We start from the raw sequence: 16,311 nt of genomic DNA on the forward strand, positions 1-16,311 counted from the left end.
AGACCTACTGGAGAACGGACTTGAGGATATGGGGAGGGGGAAGGGTGAGCTGTGACAGGGCGAGAGAGAGGCATGGACATATATACACTAACAAACGTAAGGTAGATAGCTAGTGGGAAGCTGCCGCATGGCACAGGGATATCGGCTCAGTGCTTTGTGACCACCTGGAGGGGTGGGATAGGGAGGATGGGAGGGAGGGAGATGCAAGAGGGAAGAGATATGGGAACATATGTATATGTATAACTGATTCACTTTGTTATAAAGCAGAAACTAACACACCATTGTAAAGCAATTATACCCCAATAAAGATGTTAAAAAAAAAAAGCCAATGTTTTTAAAGCCAAACAAATAGCCTGACTGCAATTCAAGACAAGCATTACTTTTTGTAGTCCCTGGTTGGGGGATGGGCTAATTTATTCCTAGTTTTCCCATGTAAAAGGCCTCTGGGGGTGGTCCAGCTTTTTGTAGGATAGTGACTTTTCACCTAGGATGGGTCTTAGACTTTGTCTCCTATCCTTTATGCCGTATGTGAAGGATCTAAAAGGCAAATCACAATTTTATTTGGTTGTAAACAGTTTCCTCAAGATTTAAGCCTGCCTCAATACCTTGGCCATTTCTCCAGGTTTTAGCATTTCATTATTCCTTGCTTAATTCCAAAACACTCAACTGCTTTGTGTCTCAGTTTCCTCATCTACAAATGAGGATATAATAAAATCACAGAGAATTACTTTGAGAATTAAGTTAATATTTCTAAGATATATATAAGTACCACATACGTGTCTGTTGTTATTATCACTTCTGCACTGGTGTATTTCAGAAGATTAGAAAAATTTAAATCCATCACTTTGTGGTTTTTTTTTTTTCCAGCAATAGTAAATTTAGATAAGGTAACTGGCTATTGAGCAATTAAAAAGAGAAATCTAATCAATTATTTTATACTATAGCTTTTAACATGTCAATTCTGAAAGTGGAGAACTGAGTAAAGCTATATGTTGTTGCTTATATTATGAGGAATACAAAACAAACTCCTTAGGACAGCTAAAAAGTACTTTTTAACTATTATTAACTATTACATAAAATTAAGGGGGTCCTGGAACCAGTTCCCCATGGATACCAAGGGATGACAGTATATCCAGACTCTTCATTTCTCAACACCTTTGCTGCCACCTTGGTCTAAGCCACTTGAACTCTAGCATGAATTATGGTCATGATATTCCTGCTTTAGACCTAGATATCAACTTCCCCTATTTTTTCCCTCCCACTCCGTACACTACGTTGAATCTGTTTTTTTATTTTTTATTTTTTGCGGTACGCGGGCCTCTCACTGTTGTGGCCTCTCCCGTTGCGGAGCACAGGCTCTGGACGCGCAGGCTCAGCGGCCATGGCTCACGGGCCCAGCCGCTCCGCAGCATGCGGGATCCTCCCGGATCAGGGCACAAACCCGCGTCCCCTGCATCGGCAGGCGGATTCTCAACCACTGCGCCACCAGGGAAGCCCTGAACCTGTTTTTAACGCAGCAACCAGAGCAATCCTTCTGATACTAAGGTAAGATACTACATTCTGTTGCTCACAACTCTCAAAGATTTGCCGTCTTGCTCAGAATAAAATCCAAGGTCCTTTCGATGGCTGAAAAGGCCATATCTGATCTGGCCTTCTACTTCCTCTCTGATCTTATCTTCTGCCACCCTTCTGGTTCAGTTTAGAAACACTGGGCTTTTTATTTTCAAGCATGCCAGACACACTCCTGCTTTAAAGCTTTTATCCTTGCTGTTCCCAGTGCCTGGAATGCTGTTCTCTTAGGTATCCATTTGACCTGCTCCCTCACTATCTCTATTTCTTTCTTCAAATATTACTTCATCAGAAGTAAAAATCATTTAAAAGGCATCCAAATTGGAAAGGAGTAAGTAAAATTATGTTTGCAGATGACATATCTTATTATGTAGAAAACTCTAAAGATTCCACCAAAAAACCTGTTAGCACTAATAAACAAATTCAGCAAAACTGTACAGTTGACCCCCGAACAACACAGGTTATTGAACTATGTGGGTCTACTTACATAGGTATAAGTGATACTTAACATAAAATTAACAATGTGTTAGTTTTCTTACTATTTTATAACTTTGCTTTCAATGAATTACGCTACTGTACCCTGTGCCTCTCTCCCTCATAAATGGAGAAAGTACATATCAGCTTATTATCACAGGTAAGTGTTTTTTATTAAAAAATGTAACAATGTTTTTAAGACTGTATTACGTAACTTTAATACTGTCTGCTATAAAAATTTTATGATTCAATCATCAGTGTATAGGCTAGGCTACTATGAAGCAACTGTATTGATTACACTAGGCGACCATAAAGCAATCTTATTGCTGTTTCTTCACTATCAGTGCATGAATTGTTATACCTGTAAATAAAGATGAAACTCTTTCTCACATTATCTTTTCATTTTTTATGTCTAGGGTTAGAAATACATAAAACATCTGCAGGGTTTTGTACCACAAAAGAGAATATTGATGTCATTATGGATGATAATTCATCTTGTAAACAGATGATGTAAACTCATAGTATAGATAAATATGGTACAATACTATATATTTTCTTTTCCTTATGGTTTTCTATTGGAATGTGCATTTTAATTTTTTAACTTTTTATTTTATATTGGAGTATAGCTGATTACAACTGTTGTGATAGTTTCAGGTGTACAGCACCTTATGATTTTCTTAATAACATTTTCTTTTCTCTAGCTTACTTTAAGGATACAGTATATAATACATGTAACATATAAATATGTGTTAATCAACTGTTTATGTTATTAGTAAGGCTTCTGGTCAACAGTAGGCCATTAGTAGTTAGCTTCTGGGGGAGCTGAAAGTTATACTTGGATTTCTGATTGCACAGGGTGTCGGTGCCCCTAACCCCTGCATTGTTCAATTGTAAAACACAAAATCAGTGCAAAAAAATCAGTTGCATTTCTATATGCTAACAATGAATAATCAGAAAGGACATTAAGAAAACAATTCCATATACAATAGGATAAAAAAATACTTAGAAATGAACTCAACTGAAGAGGTAAAAGACTTTTACACTGAAAACTACAAAACACTGCTGAAAGAAATTTAAAAAGAAACAAATAACAGAAAGATAGCCCAGGTTCACAAATTAAAAGACTTAATATTGTTAACATGTCTATACTATCCAAAGTAATCTACAGACTCAACACAATCTCTATCAAAATCCCAATGGCATTTTTTTAGAAATAGAAAAAAATCATCCTAAAATTCATATGGAATTTCAAGGGAACCCAAACAGTTAAAGCCATTTTGAAAAGAGGAATAAAGTTGGGGGACGCACACCTCCTGATTTCAAAACATAATACAAAGCTACAGTAATCAAAATGGTGTGCTACTGGCTTATAGACAGACATACAGACCAATGGAACAGAACAGAGAGCCCAGAAATAAACCCACATATATATGATTTTCAACAAGGGTGTCGAGACCATTCAACGAAGAAAAGACAGTCATTTCAACAAAAAGTGTTGGGAAAACTGAACATCCTCACACAAGAGAATGAAGTTAGATCTTCATCTTACACTATAAAAAAATTTAACTCAAAATGGATTAAAGGTCTAAATGTAAGACTCAAAATTATAAAACTCCTAGAAGAAAACAAAGACAGAAAGCTTCATGACACTGGATTTGGCAATGATTTATCGGATATGACACCAAAAGCACAGGCAACAAAAGCAAAAATAGATAAATGGGACTACATCGAACTTAAAAATTTTTGTTCATCGAAGGACACAATCAACAGAGTGAAAAAGCACCCTATGAAATGGGAGAAAATATTCGCAAACCATGTATCTGATAATGGGTTGATATCCAGAATACGTAAAGAATTACTACAACTCAACAACAAATAACCTGATTAAAAAATAAGCAAAGGATGTAAAAAGACATTTCTCCAAAGAGGGTATACAAATGGCTAACAAATACATAAAAAGATGCTCAACATTACTGATCATCAGAGAAATGCAAATAAAAACCACAATGAGATACACCCATTAGGAAAGCTACTATCAAAAAAGAAGAGAGGGCTTCCCTGGTGGCGCAGTGGTTGAGAGTCCACCTGCCGATGCAGGGGACACGGGTTCATGCCCCAGTCTGGGAAGATTCCACATGCCGCGGAGCAGCTGGGCCTGTGAGCCATGGCCGCTGAGCCTGCGCGTCCGTGCTCCACAACGGGAGAGGCCACAACAGTGAGAGGCCCGTGTACCGCAAAAAAAAAAAAAAAAAAAAGAGAGAGAACAAGTGTTAGGGATGTGGAGAAGTTGGAACCCTGATACACTGTTGGTGGTATTATAAAATGGTGCAACCACTATGGAAAACAGTCTGGCAGTTCCTCAAAAAATCAAAAATAGAACTACCATACGATCCAGTAATCCTATTTTTAGGTATATATTCAAAAGAACTGAAAGAGGATCTCAAAGAAATATTTGCATGCCCATGTAAGTGGGCACTATGAATATATATATTCCTAGCAGCACTATTCACAATAGCCAAGAAGCAACTCAAATGTTCATCAACAGAGAAACTGAGAAATCAAATGTGGTATACACATACAGTGGAATACCATGTAGCCTTAAAAATGGAAGGAAATCCTGTGACATGCTACAATATCGATGAACCTTGAGGACATTACACTAAGTGAAACAAGCCACTCAGAAAAGGGCAAATACTATATGACCCACTTATATGAGGTATTTAAAGCAGTCAAATTTAAAAACATGGAAAGTACATTGTGGTTACCAGGCGCTGGGGGGAGGGTTCAAAGAGGAACAGTTGTTTAATGGATGTGAAATTTCAGCTCTGCAAGATGAAAACTTTCTGGAGATCTCTTTCACAACAGTGTAGATATACTTAACACTACTGAGCCATGTGCTTAAAAATGGTTAAGATGGTAAAGCTTATGTTTTTTGTTGTAATATAAAATAATTTCAAGTTATGTAAATATAGATTTATTTAACCATTTCACTATGTTTGAATATTTAAGCTTAAAAAAATACTCTTTAAAAAAATATATAGCCCTGGCAATCCCACTACTGGGCATATACCTGAGAAAACCATTATTCAAAAAGACACATGTACCCCAATGTTCACTCCAGCACTATTTACAATAGCCAGGTCATGGAAACAACCTAAATGTCCATCAACAGATGAATAAAGTAGATGTGTTACATATATACAATGGAATATTACTCAGCCATAAAAAAAGAACAAAATTGGGTCATCTGTAGAGATGTGGATGGACCCTGAGTCTGTCATAGAGTGAAGTAAGTCAGAAAGAGAAAAACAAATATCGCATATCAACGCATATATGTGGAATCTAGAAAAATAGTACAGATGAACCTATTTTCAGGGCAGGAATAGAGATGCAGATGTAGAGAATTGGACATGTAGACACAGCAGGGGAAGGGGAGGGTGAGATGAACTGAGAGATTAGGTTTGACATAAATACACTACCATGTGTAAAACAGATAGCTAGTGGAAATCTGTGGTATAGTACAGGGAGCTCAGCTCGGTGCTCTGTGATGACCCAGATGGGTGGGATGGGGGCGGTGGATGGCAGGGAGGTCCAAGAGGGAGGGGATATATGTATGCATATAGCTGATTCACTTTGTTGTACAGCAGAAACTAACACAACATTGTAAAGCAATTATACTCCAGAAAAAATATATATATATAAAAATATATATAGCAAAACTACAATGCAAGAAGTAGATCTTTTAATTAATATTTGCAATGTCGGGCTTCCCTGGTGGCACAGTGGTTAAGAATCCGCCTGCTAAGGCAGGGGACACAGGTTTGAGCCCTGGTGTGGGAAGATCCCACATGCCATGGAGCAACTAAGCCCGTGTTCCACAACTACTGAGCCTGCTCTCGAGAGGCCTTGAGCCACAACTACTGAGCCCGCGTGCCTAGAGCCCGTGCTCTGCAACAAAAGAAGCTACCGCAGTAAGAAGCCTGTGCACCACAACGAAGAGTAGCCCCGGCTCCACACAACTGGAGAAACCCTGCGTGCATCAACAAAGACTCAATGCAGCCAGAGATAAAATAAATAAATTTAAAATGGATTTCTATTTATAAAAATATATATTTTTACAATGTCAAGCACTGGCAAAAGATTTCTGCACTAAGTACTAAATACATTTGTGAAGTTTATGAAATAAAATCAATGTTAAAAATAGATTCTGAAGTGAAAACTGATTTTACTGTACACTAATAAATTGGCAGTATTCTCTTCAGAAAATTAATTAGTCCAATTCTAAATATTCTGTCAGTTAATTTTCAAATGTCCATGAAAAATATAGTGGTGGCAACTTGTCAATTTGACTGTTTTGGTTGCAAATAAGGAAATATTCATGAATGTTTTCCATTGAGCAAAATGAATATAAAATATAAATAAAAGTCATTTCTAACAAAACATTTTCTCTGGAATGTCTATCTTAGATTCCGAAAACTCACCTAGACAGAAAATCCTTCTCAGTTTTAAATTCGATTAAATATCTATTTATCGATTCTAAATTAGAATCCAACATTGAAGTTCACCTTTTCTATATATTGTAGCAAAAAGTATCTCCACTTCTATTTTATCTTGTGTTCAGAAGGAAATTGGAATCTAAGGGAAACAGAGTACTCTAGCATTACAAGTGATTTTTACCTATTAAATGGCAGAAAATGTCTACTTAGCCTTTATTAGTTTTCTGCATCTATTATTTCCCTGGTGGCGCAGTGGTTGAGAATCCACCTGCCAATGCAGAGACACAGGTTCCAGCCCCAGTCCAGGAAGATCTCACATGCTGTGGAGCAACTAAGCTTGTGCGCCACAACTACTGAGCCTGCACTCTAGAGCCCGGGAGCCACAACTACTGAGCCTGTGTGCCACAACTACTGAAGCCCACACACCTAGATCCTGTGCTCCACAACAAGAGAAGCCACCGCAATGAGAAGCCCACGCACCGCAACAAAGAGTAGCCCCCACTTGCCGCAACTAGAGCAAGCCCGTGTGCAGCAACAAAGACCCAACACAGCCAAAAATAAATTTATTAAAAAGAAAAAAACGAACACATTAAAATAGAAGTAAATACTGAAAAGCAAGAACATACCACTTAATCAGCATAGCTGACATTTGTCCTATTTGGCTAAACCTCCTACTTTGGGAATTGTTTCAAGAACATTAACAAGGCAAATTAATTGCTGTTTAAATCTTTATATACTTTCTGACTTTAAAAAACTTTACTGTACTTTCTCCGTTTATACTTCCAGGAAATAAGATGAGATATCATAATGTAAAACTGAAAAAAGTTTTAAACACCTATTGAAAGATTTTTTTTTTTTTTTTTTTTTCTTGGTGATTATTTTTTTTTAATTGAAGTGTAACTGATTTACAGTATTATATTAGATTCAGGTGTACAGCATAGAAATTCAGTAGTTTTACAGATTGTATTTCATTAAATGTTATTTTAAGATAATGGCTATAATTTCCTGTGTTATTCAATATATCTCTGTTGCTTATATATTTTACATATAGTAGTTTGTATCTCTTAAAACCATACCCCTAACTTGCCCTTTCCCCCCATCCCTTTCCCAACTGGTAACCATTAATTTATTTTCTATATCTGTGAGTCTGCTTCTGTTTTGCTATATACATTTGTTTGTACTATGTTTTTGATTCCACATATAAGTGATATCATACAGTATTTGTCTTTCTCTGTCTGACACTTCACTAAGCATAATGTTCTCTATTGAAAGATTTTTAAAGATTCCCACTTACTCTGAAAACTGATTAATCTAGTAAAATACATTTAACTTGTTATTTTATTTAAAAATAAAACATTTCATCAATATTTGGACTCTTGGACCATTTCATGAATATTGGACTATTTCATGAATATTTCCAATTTAGCACTTTAAAAAACAAACAAGCAAACAAAAAAAGTATTGCATTAATCACCCTGGGCAATGATTTTATTAAGTTCCATCCCTGTATGCAAGGCTCACAGTTTTAAACAAATGATAATTTGCAAAATTTAAAAGTACTGTCATGTAGTTCCACCATAATAAGGGGATAATGGGAGGAGAGAAGAGATGGGAAGGCAAATTAGGATTCTGATGATCAGCTTTCCCAGAAAAGCTTGATCTTGTTCTGGCTGTCGGCTGGCACTAGCTACAGACTTGTTGAGCAAAAGAAGCATCTGTAAAATGAGTTAGAGGGTAGGCTGAAATTCAGACACAGACAGGAAAACACGGTGACACGCATCATCATAATATCTGCCTACTTTTATAGGGCAGTCCTGATGCCTGACCAAAGAGATAACAAAACTCAAAATGGTATCATTGGTATTGTTTATTTTCAATACTACTCACTAGTAAGTCAAACTTTATTTAAATCTCACCATTTATAAAATGGTACCTATATTTAATAAGTATATACTATAAAAATGACATAGAGAAATGGTTAAATCACTCTTGAAAATAATAATTTGCTTGTGTATATATACAAAGGGCAACAAATATAGGGAAGAATACCCACTCATTTTCTTTATCAATTATTTTTGTGGTTAATTAAAAAAACAGTTCTCTGTGCTAATCTATTTTTGCTCCTAACCCTAGGTTCACTTTAGGAATTTTATAAATATTAGAAGAGTCTCAAAAGCAATCTGTTTCAGTGAAATTTTAAATATAATATTATAAAATTAAATTACCAGGAACAAGTCAGTAAATCTGTAATATTGTAATATTCTAAGTCATATTGGCAAATGATTATCTTCTCATGTCTAAATAAAATTCTAAACCAGCTCATCTGTTAAATAAATACAAGGAAGCACTTTTGCATTATACTGGCTTTAGTGCAATTTTTTAAAAAGCTGAGTACAGTCAAGAATTCATTTCTGAAATATAGCTGTCTCCAGAATTATTTGAGGTATCTGAACTGAATGTTGACAAAATTCATTACTATACCATCATATTTTTGACATAAAAACTCCCCTAACTCTGTTTCAAAAACGTGAAAACCACCATCTGCTTTGGCTTTTCTGAAAATGCTAAAAAAGAAAAAAAAATAGTATAAAAACCTACTATCAATACAGAAAACATTTTTTAAGACACAAAACAAAACAAATCCACGAATAAAATGTAATGAAACAACCCAAATGAATAAAATCACTGTCACAAAGAGACCAATTTCTCAAATTCTAAAACATAGATTATGAAAATAAATGAAACTATTTACTAAAAAAATGCATATATATTTAAAGCATAAGAAAAACTTCTCAGGTGACTAATTTTATAGTTATTTACTAAATTTATTAAAATCACAATTACTATTAAGGGTGAATTGAAATCTAAAGATATAATAAATATTAAGACCTTATTTTCTGAACATCACAGATCAGAGAGGATATGCAGTATTAGTGCCACAGACAATAGGGCAGAAGCAGCAAGTCACCTACAAGAGGAAAAACAGTAGGCAAGCCTTACAGTTTTCTCTAACAATATTCAAAGAAGAAAACGTCTACAGATTTTTTGAGGATAGAAGAATGCATGATGTACTAATTCTATATCTAGTCAACTGGTCATTCTCATTCAAAGGCAACAGAAAGACATTTATAATGTTCCTTTGTACAAAGATATTTATTGAATGCCCACTATGTACCTAAACTGTTTCAGGTGATGAAATATAACAGTAAAGACATATTACTATTCTCATGGTTCTTACATTCTAGGAGAGACAGACATTAAACAAATACAAATAAATAAGAAAAGTGTCAGGCAGTCACATGTCCTAGGCAGAGAACTAAAATAACAAGGGCCTAGGTGACTACTTTAAATTAGGTAGTCAGAAATGGGTCTTTACAAGGATATATATAACATTTAAGCTGAAATCTGAATGACCAGGAGGTCTTCTGGGCAAAGATTGTGAAAAACAGTACTTTAGGCAGAATACAAGAGCCAGTTTGATCTTGGACTGGTTAAATAAGAAGAAAAAAGAAGAGAGGAGTAGAGAAGGGAAAAAGATACACAATGAACTCAGAGAAGTAGGGCCAATCACATAGGGTTTTATAAGCAAGGTTGAAAATTTGAATATTATTCTAAGTGGAATTTGGAAGCTCCACAAAGGTTTTAAGCAGGAGAGCACTATGATCTGATTTGTGTTTTAAAAAGATCATTCCAGTGGCTTTGTGGAAACTAGATGGTGGCAGATGGGAGGTCTGGGAGAAGAAACAGGGAGACGAGAGGGTAAAGATGGCAATTAGGAAAAGTGGATGGATTCAGGATATGTTTTGGAGGTTGAGTTGAAGGAACTTGCTGACAGACTGACTCTGGAGTGCAAATGAAAGAGAAATCAAGGACAATGCCTACATTTTTGGCTTGGCTAACTGCTTAGCAAAATGGGGAAGACTGAGGGAAGAGCAAGTTTGAGAAGAACAATTAACTTGTGGATCAAAATTATATTATTCCTGATATTCATAGGAAAATCAATGTGATGATATGATCCAACTTATCAACAACTGATACAAAATAAGTCAGTCAAAATGACAAGGTCATGGAATGAAAGGACAAACAGTCGGCAGTGAATCTGTTTAAATATAAAACTAAGTTTAAATAATTGGTATCTTATAATTAAAAAAAAGACGCAGATTAAATGCACACTCATGCCCCAGTATAATCAAAAAATTCTCAGACTAAAACCTCCAAATAAACTAACAAACATCTGAAAACTGGGAGATGAAGAGGCAGGAGTATAAAGTTCAACATCCTTAAGCCTAGGAAGTTAATGCCTGTTTCATTTCTTAAGTTGGTAAGTTAAAAACACAAATTTAAGTATATTATTCAAAGTCTTAGAAGCCATCCTCTGATAAAACTACGGACTGTGTATCTTTCAAATTATCAGCAATAAAAATAAAAGAAACCTCTAGCCATTTTTTGTTTAAAACCTTCAAAAAACATTAAAAAAACCCCACAGTAACAGATGATTAATCATCTCACTAACCAATAATAAAGTGACTGACCTATCTATTAAAAGGAGAAAGATTCAAACTGGGTTGTAAAATAAAATTTCAATACAATTACTTACAAGACAAACCCTAAAAACCAATGATCCAGAAAGGGTTAAAGTAAAATGATAGGCCCAAATATAACAGCATTATCCATTTGTTATATGCTACCCAAATATAAACAAAAAGAAAGGAGGGTTGGCAATAGCAATGTTTGACAAAGTTATATTCAAAGCAAAAAGAGCATCAAAGAACACTAAAAATAACAATTCTATCAGAAAAAATATGAATTCTGTAAGACTGTCACAGAGAAAATAAATCCAATAAAATCAATGATACATAAGTATCAACAGTAACCAACTAGAAAGTATAAGAGGAGGAAAAATGCTATTCACAGTAGCAAGAAATCACCATAAATATGAAGGCCTGTGGCAAAAGCTATAATATTTTCCTGAAGACCTAAATAAGAAAAAATCCTTACTATTGTCAAATGCTAAGTCTTCTAAATTATTCTCACAAGCTTTTTGTTTACTTTGATAAAAATGATTTTAAAGTTCTCCTGGGAGAAAATTATTATAACAGAAAGGAAATAACTGAAAAATAAAAGCAATGAAGATTATAAAATGCAATGAAAAGTCAGAGTAGTCAAAAACAGGATAATCCTGAAGTACGAATGGGAGGGGGAAAAGAATCACTGAAACAGAAAACAAAACTCATACTTACATGGAAATTCAGTTCATGACAAGTGAGGCATTTCAAACCTGTGAATAAACAGCTTTGGAAAACTGTCTAGCCATTTGAAAAAGAACAGACCAAAGATCTCCATCACATCTTAGAACAAAACTGTCCCTGATGGAGCAAATATTTAAAGGTTGGAAGGGGGAAAAAACTTGAAGAAATTGCAGTTCAATATCTTTAGAGTTGACCAGTACAAAAAGCTTAAGTATGAGGAAGAGAGGAATAGAGAAAGAGAACCACCAAATTTACCTAGGAGGGAAAAAATACCTTCCACACAGAAAAGTACCATAAGCAGAGTACAAAGATAGAAGACAAACTGAAGAAAACTTTTAAGACACATGAAAAGTCATTATTTGCAAAGTGTAAACAGTATCTAAAAATCAGTAAGAAACTTCCCTCTTAGAACTGCTTTTGCTGCATCCCATGGGTTTTGGATCATCCTGTTTTCATTTTTATATGTCTCTAGGTACCTTTTAAATTTCCTCTTTGTTTTCTTCAGTGTTCCACTGGTTGTTTAGTAGCATATTGTTTAGCCCCCACGTGTTTGTGTTTTTCGCAGTTTTTTTTTATAGTTGATTACTAGTCTCATAGCGTTGTGGTCAGAAAAGATGCTTGATATGATTTCAATTTTCTTAAATTTACTGAGGCTTGTTTTGTGGCCTAGCATGTGTTCTATCCTGGAGGATGTTCCATGTGCACTAGAATGTGTATTCTGCTGCTTCTGGATGAAATGCTCTCTATGTATCAATTAAGACCATTTGGTCTAATGTGTCATGGAAGGCCTGTTGTTTCCTTATTGATTTTCTATCTGGATGATCTGTCCATTGATGTAAGTGGGGGGGTTAAAGTCCCCTGCTATTACTGTGGCACTGTTGATTTCTCCTTTTATGTCTGCTAATATCTGCCTTATGTATTTAAGTTCTCCTATGTTGAGTGCATATATATTTACAATTGTTATATCTTCTTGGATTGATCCCTTGATCATTATGTAGTGTCCTTCTTTGTCTCTTGTAACAGTCTTTAATTTAAAGTCTATTTTGCATGACATAAGTATTGCTACCCTGGCTTTCTTTCGATTTCCATTTACATGGAATAACTTATTCCATCCCCTCACTTTCAGTCTTTATGTGTCTCTAGATCTGAAGTGAGTCTCTTGTAGGCGCATATATATGGGTCTTGTTTTTGTATCCATTCAGCCAGTCTATGTCTTTTGGTTGGAGAATTTAGTCTGTTTATTTAAGGTAATTATCAATATATACATTCTTAGTGCCACTTTGTTAATTGTTTTGGATTTGTTTTTGTAGGTCTTTTTTTCCCTTTCTTCTTTTCTTCTCTTCTCTTGTGATTTGATGACTATCTTTAGTGTTTGGATTCCTTTTTCTTTTTTGTATGTATATCTATTGAAGATTTTTGATTTGTGGTTACCATGTAGTTTTTGTATAGCAGTCTATATATATAAAATATTGTTTTAAGTTGCCAATCTCTTAATTTCAAATGCATTTAAAAACCCCTGCATTTGTACTCTCCTCCTCTCATTATTGCTGTCTTTAATATCATATTTTACATCTAATTGTTTTGTGACTCCCTTAACTGTTTACTGTGGATGTAGATGGTTTTATTACTTTTGTCTTTTAACCTCCCTACTAGTTTTGTGTATGGATGATTTCCTATCTTTACTATGTGTTGGCCTTTATTGGTGAGCTTTTTCATTTTGTAATATTCTGTTTCTAGTTGCGGCCTTTTCTTTTTTGCATAGACAAGTTCCTTTAACATTTACTGGAAAGCTGGTTTGGTGGTGCTGAACTCTTAGCTTCTGCTTGTCTGTAAAGCTTTTGATTTCTCCATCAAATGTGAATGAGAGCCTTGCTGGATACAGTATTCTTGGTTGTATTTTCTTCCCTTTCATCACTTTAAATACATCATGCTACTACTTTCTGGCTGAGGGCTTTCTGATGAAACATTAACTGATAGCCTTATGGGAGTTCCCTTGTATGTTACTTGCTGCTTTTCCCTTGCCGCTTTTAATATTCCCTCTTTATCTTTAATTTCTGCCATTTTAATTACAATGTGTCCTGGTGTGTTCCTCTTTGGGTTAATCCTGTATGGGACTCTCTGCTTCCTGGAGTTGGGTGACCATTTCCTTTCCTGGGTTAGGGAAGCTTTCAACTAGAATGCCTTCAAATATTTTGAGACTCCTATAATGTGAATATTAATGTACTTGATGGTGTCTGAGAGGTCTCCTAAATGGTCATTTCTTTTCATTCCTTTTTCTTTCAGCAGCAGTGATTTCCACTACTGTCTTTCAGCTCACTGATCCATTCCTCTGCATCATTTATTCTACTGTTTATTTCTTCTAGTGTATTTTTCTACTGTTTACTCCTTCTAGTGTATTTTTCATTCAGTTATTGTATTCTTCATCTGTTTCTTCTTTATATTTTCTATTTGTTAAAAACTTTTAACTTATCACTCTGCATCCATTTTCTCCCTAATTAAATTCAAAAGCTTTTGCACAGCAAGGGAAACCACTGACAAAACGAAAATACAACCTATCAGATGGAAGAAAATATTTGCAAATGATATGACTGACAAGGGATTAATATCCAACATTTAAAAACAACTCATACAACCCAACATCAAAAAAGCAAACAACCCAATCAAAAAATGGGCAGAAGAACTGCAGAGACAGTTTTTCTAAAAAGGACATGCAGATGGCCAACAGGCACATGAAAAGATGCTCAATATCAATAAGCATCAGGGAGGTGCAAATCAAAACCACGAGATATCACCTCACACCTCTCAGAATGGCTATCATCAAAAAGAATGCAAATTAACAAATGTTAGGCAAGGGTGTGGAGAAAAGGGAACCATGCACACTGTTGGTGGGAATGTAAATTGGTGCAGCCACTGTGGAAAACAGTAGGGAGGTTTCTCAAAAAACTAAAAATAGAACTACCATATAACCCAGCAATTCCACACCTGGGTATATATCTGAAAAAACAAAAAACACTAATTTGAAAAGATACCTCCCACTCATCCACCCCAATGTGCATGTATCTTTCATACATGAACATTTATAGTAAGCAAGGTATGAAAGCAACCTAAGTGTCCACCAACAGCTGAATGGATAAAGAAGATGTAGGGGTGTATACACACACATACACACACACACACACACATACACACACTAGAATACTACTCAGCCATAAAAAAGAATGAAATTTTGCCATTTGCAGCAACATGGGTGGACTTGGAGGGCACTATGCTAAGTGAGATAAGACAGACAGAGAAAGCCCAATACTGTATGATATCACTTATATGCGGAATCTAAAATATATAACAAACTAGTGAATATAACAAAAAAGGAGCAGACTCACAGATACAGAGAACAAACCAGTGGTTACCAGTTAAGCAGGGGGAAGAGCAATATAGGGGTGGATGAGTGGGAGGTACAAACTTACTGGGTGTAAGATAGGCTACAAAGATGTACTGTATTATACAACATGGGGAATATGGCCACTATTTTGCAATAACTGTAAATGTAGTGTAACCTTTAAAAATTGTATTAAAAAATAAAAAAATTTAAAAATCAATTAAAAAAACAAATAACCTTATAGAACTGAACAAAGCATAACTATAAACAATTAACAATACTAAAATGGCCAGGCATTAAAATCACATCATCAAGCATTTACTAGACTTCTATGTGATTCTTTTGGGGTGGAAGAATTTAAACATTAGTCAACCTTCGTATATAACTGAACTCTAACATAAAGGCAACAACTTTAAAAAGCCAATCAGTGAGAAATTCCAACCTTTCAAAGAGTCTTAGTTTACAGTCCCAGCAATTAATCCTTATCTGTTAAATAATAACATCATATAATGGTGCACTTTCTTTTTTATGGTTTCTTGAGAAGTCAGAATTGTAGGATTTTAAAAATATATTCATTAATTCATTACATGAATCATAATCAAAAGTAGGCCATGCCCTTAAATAGAATAAGTGAAACTGTGCTATGATGAGCCCAGTATACTTGCTGAAGGCAGATAAGGGATAAACATCTTTTTTTTAAAATATCTTTATTGGAGTATAATTGCTTTGCAATGTTGTGTTAGTTTCTGCTGTATAACAAAGTGAATAAGCTATATGCATATATATATCCCCTTCCTCTTACATCTCCCTCTCACCCTCCTTATCCGACCCTTCTAGGTGGTCGCAAAGCTCCCTGTGCTCTGCAGCTGCTTCCCACTAGTTATCTATTTTACATTTTGTAGTGTATATATGTCAATGTTACTCTCTCACTTCATCCCAGCTTACCCTTCCCCCTCCCTGTGTCCTCAAGTCCATTCTCTACGTCTGTCTTTATTCCTGTCCTGCCCCTAGGTTCATCATAACCATTTTTTTTTTTAGATTCCATATATATGTGTTAGCATACAGTATTTGTTTTTCTCTTTGTTTCCTCTGCAAAAACAGCCCATTCATTATCTGGACTATAACTGTTCCTTGAACATAACTTAAA

The 16,311-nt window shown here is 35.2% G+C and overlaps 1 protein-coding gene across 3 annotated transcripts in view; it reads right to left on the minus strand.

The window, feature by feature from the left end:
- Positions 1-16,311, minus strand: part of MAP4K5 (mitogen-activated protein kinase kinase kinase kinase 5) — a 146,584-nt gene that overhangs the window by 101,312 nt on the left and 28,961 nt on the right. The gene's annotated exons all lie outside the window — the stretch shown is intronic.

The sequence above is a fragment of the Delphinapterus leucas genome, chromosome 2 (genome assembly GCF_059928025.1).
Source record: "Delphinapterus leucas isolate spDelLeu-1000000601 "Yukka" chromosome 2, BTC_Dleu_Yukka2, whole genome shotgun sequence".
NCBI lineage: Eukaryota > Metazoa > Chordata > Mammalia > Artiodactyla > Monodontidae > Delphinapterus > Delphinapterus leucas.